Genomic DNA, 12,408 nt, shown 5'->3' on the forward strand with positions numbered 1-12,408 from the left:
CTTTGCTTGGAGGTAAGCCTGGATTAGTCCCAGTGAACAGACAAGACTCAGCTTTATGGTTCTGTTCCACTTCAGTGGAAGCATTAAAGATGATCTTTAAAGTCTTCTGAGCCTACCTCCTTTCCTTATGGTGAAATACCATGGGCTCAGGTAAATGCAATTGAGTTTAAATGCAAAGAATTTAGTGAGCTGCATTTCCATGCAGTGAACTACACTTTCCCTGGGGCAGAAAAAGGAGCCATTGTGTTTTAGGTGTTTATAACCCAGTGAGAGAGACAAGATCAGCTCATGGGGAAAATTTAACTAGCAGCATAAAAAAAAAAAAACAAAACAAACCAGTATTTAAACTGGGGTGAGTGATGGTGCTGTCAGAGTGAGAGTTTAGGCGGTGGGGAGGGGAGAAGTATGGTTTGGAGGAGTCAGGATCAGCTCAGAGGGAGAAGTGATCTGGAAGGATAGATGGATGGAGAGAAGGGAAGAATGGAGAATAAAAGCACTTGAAAGGATAGACTGTGCAGAAGAAAGTAATTAGATAAGGTGGGCTGGAAGAAAGGATTGGTGGGAGAAGCTATATGATTCTGAGCAGCATTCATGGCCAAACAATCTAATGCTAGAATAATTAAAAGCTACGGGTATTTCATTAATCTTACTTGACAGCTCTTTGAATTTGAAAGCTCAATTTCATTGTAGATTTGTTGTTATTTTGTCCTTGTGTTTTTCTTGAGTGTCATTTGGATTTGTAAGATCACACAAAAAGGGAGGCACTGATGATCCTTAGGGCAACAAAACTATCCTGTATGATGCTAGGATGGCAACTCACCATACATTTGTCCAGCCCACAAACTGTGCAATAATGGACACAAGTCTAGGAATTGTAGGTGACAATGGTGTGTGAATGTAACACCAGTTGTAACAAATGGACCACAGTGGTAAGGGATTTGATAATTGAAGAAACTGTACTTGTGTGGGGCTGGAAGGCTATGAGAAATCTATCTTCTGCTATGAACTTAAAACTCTTCTGAGAAAATAAAATCTATTAAAGAAATGACAAGGAATAGAAAGACATATACTGCATGATCTCACTCATGTGGAATATTAAACAAAAATGGGCTGGAAAGATGGCTCAGTGGTTGAAAGTGTTTGTTTGTAAAGCCTGCTGGCTCAGGTTTAATTCCCAAGGCACCCAAGGAGGCCAGACACAAAAAGTGACACAAAAGCCAGGAGTGGCGGCGCTCGCCTTTAATCCCAGCATGTGGAAGGCAGGGGTAGGAGGATCGCCATGAGTTTAAGGCCACTCTGAGACTACATAGTGAATCCCAGGTCAGCCTGAGCTAGAGTGAGACCCTACCCCCAAAAAACAAAAAACAAAACAAACACCCCCTCCCCCGTGATACAAGCATCTAGGGTTCATTTGCAATGGCAAGAGACCCTGGCAAATCTCATCTATGCAAATAAATAAATAAATAAGTAAATAAATAAATAAATATTAAGCAAAAACAGGGCTGGAGGGATGGCTTAGTGGTTAAGGTGTTTGCCTGAAAAGCCAAAGGACCCAAGTTTGATTCCCCAGGACCCACATTATCCAGATGCACAAGGGGGCGCACGTTCTGGAGTTTGTTTGCAGTGGCTGGCAGCCCTGGTGTGCCCATTATCTCACGCTCTCTCCCTCTTTCTCTGTCAAATAAATAAGTAAATAAAATACTAAAAAATTATAGAAGTTGGAAGTAAAATAGGAGTTATCAAAACCTGGGGAGAGTAGCAGGAAGGGAGTGATGGGGAGAGATTGATCAAGAGACATTGTGTTTTAGTTAAATAGAAGATATAAGTGGGCTGGAGAGATTGCTCAGTGGTAAAAGGTGATTGCTTGAAAAGCCTGCAAGTCCATTTTCAATTCCCAAGGCACCTATATATGCCAGATGTAGGCACTGGTTGGCAGTGACAAGAGGCCCTGGCTTGCCCATATACACACATCTATAAATAACTAAAAAAAAGTTCCGGTATGTATTACACGGTAGGGTGAATGTGTAGTGAAAATGCATTGTGTATTTCACAAAGATAGATGAGATTCTGAATGTTTTCACCATAAAGATATGTTTAGTAGAATAGAGAACTCAAAGCAAGAAAAACCTATATAACTACTGCCACCTATTCTTTGACAAAAATTTGTCAGAAATGCACAGTGGGGGGAGGTAATATGATGGAGAATGGAATTTCAAATGGGAAAGTGTGGGGGTGGGGAGGGAGGGAATTACCATGGGATATATTTTATAATCATGGAAAATGTTAATAAAAATTAAAAAAAAAAGAAATACACAGTGGAAGTCAGGTATGTTGATGCATACCTGCTGTCCCAGAACTTGGGGAGCGGAGGCAGGAGGATCACTATAAGTTCCAGGTCAGCCTCTGCTAGAGTGAGACCCTACTTAAAAAGAAAATTAGAGAAAGGATGGCCTCCTTAGCAAAATTATGGTTGGACACCTGGATATTCACATACAGAAAAATAAAACTAGATCTTTCATACTATAACAATATGAGTTCAAAATGTATCAAAGACCTGAAATTCTGAAACTGTTAGCAGAAAGCAGGGAAAACACTTCAAGATGCAGATATAGACAATGATTTTATGAAAAGGAACCAAGCATAGAAAATAATCTCAAGAATTAAGAAATGGAATCAGTTGAAATAAAAAGCTTTTACACAATAGTCACATAATTAATCACATGGCAAACATTGCTTAGAGAATGGGAGATAATCTTTACCCACTATACATCTGCCAGGGAATTAATATGTATAATCTGTAAGGAACTTTAAAAATTAAACACCGGGCTGGAGAGATGGCTTAGCGGTTAAGCGCTTGCCTGTGAAGCCTAAGGACCCGGGTTCCAGGCTCGGTTCCCCAGGTCCCATGTTAGCCAGATGCACAAGGGGGCGCACGCGTCTGGAGTTCGTTTGCAGAGGCTGGAAGCCCTGGCGCGCCCATTCTCTCTCTCTCCCTCTATCTGTCTTTCTCTCTGTGTCTGTTGCTCTCAAATAAATAAAAAATTTAAAAAAAATTAAACACCAACTAATCAAATCATTCAATGAATAAATGAGCAAATGAGTTGAATAGGTAGTTTTCAAAAGAAGAAATACAAAATGGCCAATTAATATTTAAATACTTTCAAAATTCTTAGTCATTAAGGAAATTAAAAGTAAAATTGAATCGAGACTCCATTTCATTCCCATCAGAGTGACTAGCACCAAGAAACCAAATAACAACCAGTGCTGGTGAGACTATGGAGAGAGGGGAACCTTATATACTGCTAGTGGGAGTGTAAACTGGTATAGACTCCATGGAAGTATTAATGTTTCTCAAAAACCTAAAAATAGAACTTCTAGATTACCCAGCTGTTCCACTCCTGGGACTATTCCCAAAGGAATTCAAGTCAGCATTCCACAGAACACCTGCATATTCATGTTTATTGCTGCAGTCTTCACAACAGCTGAGATAGGGAACCAGCCTAGATGTCTGGCCACCGAGGAATGGTTAGGAAAATGTAGTGCAGTGTTTTACTCAATAGTAAAGAAGACTGAAATTATGGGAAAATGGATGGATTTTCATGTTAAGCAAAATATGCCAGAATCTGAAAAACAACTATTTTTAATTCATCTAAGGAGTCTATATTTAGAAAGATAAGTAGATGATAGATAGATAGATAGATAGATAGATAGATAGATAGATAGATAGATATAACATTATAGGAGAGAGTAGAGGAGGAGGTCTGAAGGGAGAGAGGGAAGAGAACAAGAAAGAGTAATGGAGCAAAGAAAGAATAAGATGAAGGCAGGTGCGGTGGCTCATGCTATCACGCCAGCACTCCAGGGACTGAGGTAGGAAGTCAGCACACACACACACAGAGAGAGAGAGAGAGAGAGACCATGTTTTCTCCCATATGTAGAATTTGGATTTAAGTGTATATAATGTGTGTGTGTGTATATATATACACACACACACATGAACATATATATATATATATATATATATATATATATATATATATATATATATACACACACACACACATATGTATGTGACAAGAAAGCAGAAAATGTACAAGGCGACCATTTAGGGGAGAAAGAGGGAAGGGGAAAGGGGGAGCATGGGGGAATGCAAGTAAAAGCAAGTTACAATGATGCATGTGTATGAACAAAATCTCTTAATGAACTCCATTATTTTGTATGCTAACTAAAACAATTAATAATAAAAGAGACTATACGTGTTCAAGGAGATGTCTATGTTCACTGTGACTTAAACACTGCCTAGTGCATGTATCAGAATATCACATGCTGCCCCTTAAGTATGTGCACTTTTTGTGTGTAAGTTACAAATGAGTATGATATGAATATCTGAAAAGTGACCAAGTGTTGTGGTTCATGCTTGTAATCCTGGCACTTGGCAGGCTGAAATAGGAGGATCACTTCAAGTTTGAGGCCAGCTTTGTCTACATAGTGACTTCTAGGCTAGCCAGGGCTACACAGTAAGAACTTGTATCAAATAAATGAAAAAATAAATTATAAAACCTAAAATAATATAAGACCCAAGTAAGCCAGATGTACAAGGTGGCACATGTGTCTGGAGTTTGTTTGCAGTAGCTAGAGGCCCTGACATGCCTATTCTCTATCTATCCTCCTCTCTGTCTTTCAAATAAATAAACAAATAAAATAAATATTTTTTAAAGTGGAAATTTAGGCCTGGGGAGATGACAGTAAATGAGGTGTTTGCCGCTCAAGCGTGAGTACAGAATTTGATCTTCAGACCCTATGTTAAAAACAAGAAGCTGTAATCCCAGCACTCTGATAGCAGGAAGGGAAGGGAGACAGGAGATTTCCTGGAAGTTCTCAGCAACACAGCCGAGAGAAACCCTGCCTCCAGTGAGGCAGACCCATGAGGAGGGACCCAAAGCTGTCCTCTGATTTCCACACTTTCCATATTGTGGTAGTGCATGCCCACACTCACACATATATATGCACAAATAGATGATTTTTTTAAAAAATTGAAAATTGATACAAAAGTGAAATTGTTATTTCTGTCAACAGCCAGCAGATTACATGAAAGAAAATTACATGAAAGAAAGCTTTGGTTATTTTTTTCTTTCATACACTTTGTGGGGGGCGGTATGTATTTATTTACATGCATAGGTATATATATTTAAATGTGCTTTTTATTTGTGGTGCTGCAGATTGAACCTAGGGTTTCCTGCATGCATGTTAGGCAAGTATGCCACACCAAATCCTGTACCGTCCCTTTCTTTCTCCTGTCAGGAACAGTTCTTCACCTCACAGAACATTTTTTTTTTCAAAAGTTTTATTTATTATTTATTCATTTACTTATTTGTTGTGTGTTTGTGTGTATGTATGGGCACATGCTCCATGGCACACATATGGAGGCCAGAGGACAACGCTGAGCTGTTTGAGCACCACCTTCTTTGAGACAGGGTCTCTCGAAGCCTGCAAATGATGGCTCGTGAGCTTTGCAGTCTCCTGGTTCGGCCTTCTTTCCATGTGGTAGCTGAGCCACTTTGCATCTGCTTCACATGGATGGTGGAGAATTGAACCTGGGCCAGCAGGCTTTGCAAGTAGGTGACTTTAACGGCTGAGCCATCTCCCCCAAGTCCTCATGGAACATTCCTAGTAACCATGATATATTTCTATATATTTTGTCCTGGGTTAAATCCAGGCTTTAGTATACCACTGAATTATACTCGTTATTACTTTTAGAGGGCTGATTATTATCTCATAATATCAAACTGAAACTATTTTTATTTTGAGGCAGGGTCTTCCTGAGGAGCCTGGGCTGATCTGGAACTCACTATATAGCACAAGCTGGCCTGGAGCTTGTGGTATGCGGCGAACCCCTGACCAGCAGGAGAAGAACAACCAGCAAACGAAGATCCTTCTTGATCACACTTTATTGGAGAGCCTCTTTGTTAACAGGAAAGCTGATGGCGAGGGGCGAGGAGGGTAGGATTACAGCTGCTTTTATAGGGCCGAGCACTACGGGGCGTCTGCTGATTGGCTGCCAAAGCTCACCCGCCACCAGGAGCCATGGGATAGGCTTAAGACAAGATGCGTCAAGCGCATGTGCAACCTCAAGCGAGGTTGGCGCCAAGGCGCTGCTTAAATAAGGAATTGTTTACCTCAAGACTGGCAGGAAGCCAGCGCTATCTTGTAATGGCGTCTGCATTGGCTCCCTACAGTTCCCCCTTTTTTATTAACTTATGGCATAGCTCAGGAAAAATAGCCACCTTCCCGATCAGGTCTGCACCTCATGATGTGTTGACCGATCAAGGGAAGAAGTTCAACCTCCCCTTCCTCAGTGCAATGGGACAGATCCCCTGAGAGTGCAAAGGCGGCAGTCAAACGAAAGCTACCAGATCCCTGCCCATCCTCGTGCAATGGGTACTCTGAGACCCTGAGGGTGCAAGGGCCAGGGGAGCTATTTGCCTTTTAAAGCTGATAGCCAAATTTGGGGGGAGGAACCACTTTCCAAGGCAGCGAGCGCTTGAGAAATGACCATCTTGTCCCTCCTGGTCTGGGCTCGCAAGCGGCAAACCAGCCAGAGGCAAAGTACGCATCCTCCCAAGCAGCACACCAGGAACATTCCCACTCCTACCCATTCCTTAAAATAAGAGAACACTCTTTAGATGGGAACTTAGGGCTGTCTGAGTCTCCAGGGCCATGGTAGTGGAGGAGGCCAAACTATTCAAAGTTTTAGCAGTCTGTACTGAAGTGGCCATGGCCACACCGGCTGCTGTGGCAGCAGCTGCTATTGCGGCCACAGCCGCTATCATCGCTGCCGTGATACCAAAATCTCTTTTTTGTCTGAATAGCGATAGCATGCTGGGGGCCTCTACAGGCACGGGGACCCACCGGGGCACCCTAGGGACCATAGCATACTAAGAACGAACAGAAACGGTGGATGAACACACGCCGGCGCAGGGGCAAAGGAAGTATTCCTCCCACAGCCATGTCCAATGTCATTAACACCCTCTTCCACTTGATTCTCCATATGGAGGGTCCCGGGCACATTATTGCAAGATACAAGTCCTCCTTGTAACAGTACAAAGGGTGTAAAGTCTGTGCAGCTGCCATTTGTTCCACATAAAATCCACTTTGAAAATGGAGTTGTAAAGAGGCGAGGGAAGACTGTGGCAGAATGGAGCACCGGCATAGGTTTGGGAAAGGTTGACAGAATACCCCAATGTGGCTCTCCTTTAATGGATTTCAGGCACAGGAGGAAGATTATCCACAAGACCTTTATCATCTCCGCCCTTACTGTCTTCTGGACCCTCCTCCGGAGATCGCTTGACTGTCCTCACCAGCCAGGCTGGAACCCAATGAGGAGAATCCTGTTCCTGTGGAAAAACACAAACAGCTCCCCTGGATCTTATTAACAAGATCCGGTCCTTTTTATTTATTATCTAAGACATAGAAAGGGTAAGTTCGCTGCAAAATTAAAGACTGAAGTTGTAAAAGAATATTAGACACCAGACTAGCAGAGCGAACAGAAGCAGCAGTCTCTAGGCCAGCAACCGCATTAGCCACATATAAGGAATCTGTAAACAAGTTAAAAGAAGTAGAGAATGTCTGAAAGACCTCCAAAACAATTAGGCATTCAACAATTTGAGGGGAATCGGGTCTAAACATTCTTGGAATAATCTGCACCTGGTCCAAAATCCTTGACAGCCTGAACCAAATCCTTTAGTTGTTTATAGGGAACTGGTTCATGTCTCCTTTGTTGAGTTACTGGGTCCTCAAAAATGGGAAAGGTGGAGGCCAGCCGCGACCAGGTTTTTGTTTTAATGAAGCGGCATGTGTCCCCAGGGGAGTTATAGGGTGGGGGTGCGGAAGGCTCTATCGACTGTAAAGGACCACACCCTTGGCCTTGAGGCCCCTTTGTTAGCAGAGGGTGCCTAGGCGGGGACCTATATCGCTCCCTTTTATAACAGGTGGTGTCCTCCTTTAGTCTTTCCTTTTTCCCTTTAAATAATTTTTTTTCTTCCTCCTCTGCAGAATCGGAGCTAGCCTCCTCATCTGTGTCAAGTATATTTAAATGTGTAAACTCCTCAATGGGAGGGTAGAACCTGTCAAAGGCTCCTTTTTCCCCCTCGGGGGGGGGGGGCAATTATAGATTTCACCTGTTTCTCTGAGCTCATCTTTTAAACTTTTATCTTTGTTTAATCCCTTCTTTTTTATTTTCTTTCTTTTTTTAGGCCTAGTTTTTGACTCCCCATTTGAATCTGACTCAGAAAGGCTATCCTGATGCCTTGCGAGAACTTCCCGTCCCCTTCTAATAAGTTCCATGTGGTTTTCTTTACTTAAGCAAGAGTGAATCAGCCGCCAAAACGGCAATGTACCTTTACCAATTCTGTCCTCTGAGTTGCCCATGTTGCGCTCACAGCAAACGACAAGGACAATAAACCACACAAGAATGAAAATAACAAGGATCAGGTAGGGATCTAAGTGAAGAAACATTATGACTGGGGATGACTTACCGACGTCTTCCTCTCTGTGTGTCAAGTTCTGGATCCTCTTCGGCCCCTCGCCCGGTGACCACAAAGCACCCGGCGTCCCGGGTTTCGGCACCACTTTGCGGCGAACCCCCTGACCAGCAGACGAAGATCCTTCTTGATCACACTTTATTGGAGAGCCTCTTGGTTAACAGGAAAGCTGATGGCAAGGAGCGAGGAGGGTAGGATTACAGCTGCTTTTATAGGGCCGAGCACTATGGGGCGTCTACTGATTGGCTGCCAAAGCTCATCCGCCACCAGGAGCCACCGGATAGGCTTAAGACAAGATGCGTCAAGCGCATGCGCAACCTCAAGCGAGGTTGGCGCCAAGGCGCTGCTTAAGTAAGGAATTGTTTACCTCAAGACTGGCAGGAAGCCAGCGCCATCTTGTAATGGCATCTGCATTGGCTCCCTACAGTGGTAATCATTCTGCTTCTGCCCCCTTAGTGCTGGGATTACAGAGTGAACCACCACACTCATTTGATTTACTTTTAAAATATGTTTTCTGATATTTTTATACATGTATATAATGTATTTTTTATAAAGGCAAGTACCACCACACCTGGCAAGTGCAGCCTTTTTTGTTCAAAATTTTATTTACTTATTTATTTGAGAAAGGGAGGGAGAGAGAAAGAGAGAGAGAGTGAGAATGTCAGGGCATCCAGCCACTACAAACAAACTCCAGATGCATGCACCACCTTGTGCATCTGGCTTCCATGGGTCCTGAGGAATTAAACCTGGATCCTTTGGTTTTACAGGCAAGTGCCTTAACCACTAAGCAATCTCTCCAGTCCTGTATATATGTATTTTGTTTATACCTCATGCCCAGCTTTTAACATTATTTTTGTAAGCAATTTTCTACCGTAAGTTTTCTTTGATGACTTTTGTGCTATAAAGGAAGCTGAGATAAATATACTAACCTTTTTGAGTTATTGTGTTAAGAAATTGAAAATCTTTAAAAAATATTTATTTGTTTGAGAGAGAGAGGCAGATAGATAGGTAGATAGACGGAGATAGAGAAGGAGAATATGGGTGTCTCAAGCCACTGCAAATGAACTCCAGATGCAGGAACTACCTACCTAGTGCATCTGGCTTACATGGATACTGAGGAATTGAACTTGGGTCCTTGGGCTTCACAGGTAAGTACCTTAACTGCTAAGCCCTTAAAAATCTTTTTAAAAACTATTTTTTCTTTTTATAATTGACAACTTCTATAATTATAGATGATAAACTATGGTAATTCCACTGCACACTTTCCCCTTTGCAATTTTATTCTCCACTCTTACCCTTCTCAATCAGTCTCTTTTATTATTACTTTTTAATTAGTTTTCTATTCCGCAAGTACAGGCAGTTTTGTACCATTATTAGGCTCATCTGTGACCTACCCCCTCCCCATTGGCCCCTCCTTGTTGAGGTATATGGGTCGTGCATTGTGGAGTTAGCCCACAGTTATTGGTACGATAAATGTCTCTGTATATCATGATCCATGTCATCATCTTTTACTCCAATTATGATAGTCTTGTGTAGGTGTCAGGCACTGTGATGTCATGGATATCCAGGCCATTTTATGTCCGAAAGAAAGCATTTTAAGGAGTCCTACCCTTCCTTTGGCTTTTATATTCTTCTGTCATCTCTTCAGCAATGGACCCTGAGCTTTGAAAGGTGTGACAGAGAAGTTTCAGTGTTGGGCACTCTTCTGTCACTTCTTCTCAGCACTGTGGTGTCTTCTGAGTCATCCCTGAGGTCACTGCCATCTGAAAAGAGAAACTTCTTTAACCAAAAGTGAGAGTAGCATAAATATATGGGTAATAACATTAAGAGAAGTGCTTACCAGGCAGTTTGGTGAGCATAGTATATACATTTAGCCAGATACAAGCAGATGTTACACCCCTAGGGCTCCTGACTTCCCCTGTCATAGGTTTTCGGGCATGTATAGAGCACTCCTTCACTCCAACTAGAGTGGTTGATTTCTCATAACAGACATGCCACTATTTCAATCTTTGGTTTATTTGGCCTGGCTGGCCAAATTTAAGGCTTATTGTGTCCACTGTTGTTTATCTCCACTAATGACTTCTCTCTCTCACATGGAACTGCTTACAGTGTATCTTTTTCCAGGTTTCTGTCATTTGTTCTACATGGAGGAGGTTTTTAGCTCAGCTCCAGCAGGATTTCCCAGTGACCTTGTAGCCCAAGTATATGGAGTCTTCAGCAATAGGGTCTTACCATCTGTTCCTGTTGGGAAACCAAGAGCCTTGGCAATGGCCTATAATGTTTTCGGGGACATCAGGGACTTTCTCAATAACTTACTGGAAGGTATCCCATCCTTGGTGCTGAAAATTTTCTCATAACAATCTATGACTTCTGAGTGTGCTATTGTCCAAAAAAGTAGATTTTCATATTATTTATTCATACTGTCTTAGATTTTGATTATCCCTTCCCCCACCTTTCCTTTACTAACTCTCTTCCCCTGACCTCACTTAGGCTTTTCCACCCCCAATAATCTATTCTTCTACTTACATATGTACAAAATGATTCTCTTAGGTCCCCCTTCCCTCTCTTTCTACTTCCTTTATATCCCCTTTCTAGCTTACTGGCCTCTGCTACTGATATTTAAAAAATTATTTCATTTATTTATATGTAAGGAGAGAGAGACAGAGAGAGAGAAGGTGTGCGCCAGGGCTTCTTGTTACTGCAAACAATTTCTAGATGCATGCACCACTTTGTGCATCTGGCTTTTTTAAAAATCAATCCTGGGCCTCCTGGCTTTGCAAGAAACTGCCTCTAACCACTGAGCAATTTCTTCAGCCCTAAAAATCTTTAATTTTGGCTTTTCAGACACCACCGTTCTTGGTCACTGGTTCCTGTCAGCCATGGTTAAGGCTACCATTGATGATGGCAAGCCCTTGGGCTGTATCTCCCTTCAAGCTGTTGGCAGATAAAGTTCCTAAAACAGAAGCAAACTTCCATGCTCTGAGCACTGAAGAGAAGGGATTTGGTTTTAAGGAGTCATGCTTTCACAGAATTATTCCAGGATTCATGTGCCTGGGTGGTGACTTCACATGCTATAATAGCACTGCAGGCAAGTCCATCTACAGTCAGAAATTTGAGGATGAGAACTTCATCCTGAAGCATACAGGTCCTGGGTTCTTGTCTTTGACAAATATTGGTCCAAACACCAATGGTTCCCAGTTTATCATCTGCACTTCCAAGACAAGATGGTTGGATGGTAAGCATGTGGTCTTTGGGAAGGTGCAAGACGGCATGAACATTGTCGAAGAAATGGAACGCCTTGGGTCCATGAATGGCAAGACTAGCAAGGACACCCTTGCTGACTGTGGAAAACTCTAATATGGTTGACTTGTTCCATCTTAACCACCAGACCATTCCTTCTGTAGCTCAGGAGAGCACCCTGCACCCCCACCTGCTGTCCATATCCTGTAATCTTTGTGCTCTCACTGCAGTTCTTTGGGGTTCCATATTTTCCTTGTTCTCCTCCAAGTCTAGCTGAATTGCAGAGTTAAGTTTATGATTATGAATAAAAACAAAATATGAAAATAATCTTTAATATTTTTCTATTAAATGTTTAATTAAAACTCATTTTTATTGAGACATGGTCTCATTTTAGCCCACACTGAACTGGAATTTAGTACGTGGTCTAAGCTGGCTTTGAACTCATTAAGATCTTCTTACCTCAGCTTCCAAAGTACTGGGTTTATAGCCAGGAGGTCCAGCCTAATGTAAACATTTTCAATAAAGTTAAACTTTTTTTAAATTGACAACTTCTGTATTTACAGACAATAAATCATTATAATTCCTTCCCTTCCCCCACTTTTCCCTTCACAACTCTGCTCTCCATCAT

The 12,408-nt window shown here is 42.1% G+C and overlaps 1 pseudogene; it reads left to right on the forward strand.

Annotated features, from left to right (window-relative positions):
• Positions 1–10,807: 10,807 nt before the first annotated feature.
• Positions 10,808–11,897, forward strand: LOC101600343 (annotated as a pseudogene).
• The last annotated feature ends 511 nt before the right edge of the window (positions 11,898–12,408 follow it).

The sequence above is a fragment of the Jaculus jaculus genome, chromosome 1, assembly GCF_020740685.1.
Source record: "Jaculus jaculus isolate mJacJac1 chromosome 1, mJacJac1.mat.Y.cur, whole genome shotgun sequence".
Taxonomy (NCBI): Eukaryota; Metazoa; Chordata; class Mammalia; order Rodentia; family Dipodidae; genus Jaculus; species Jaculus jaculus.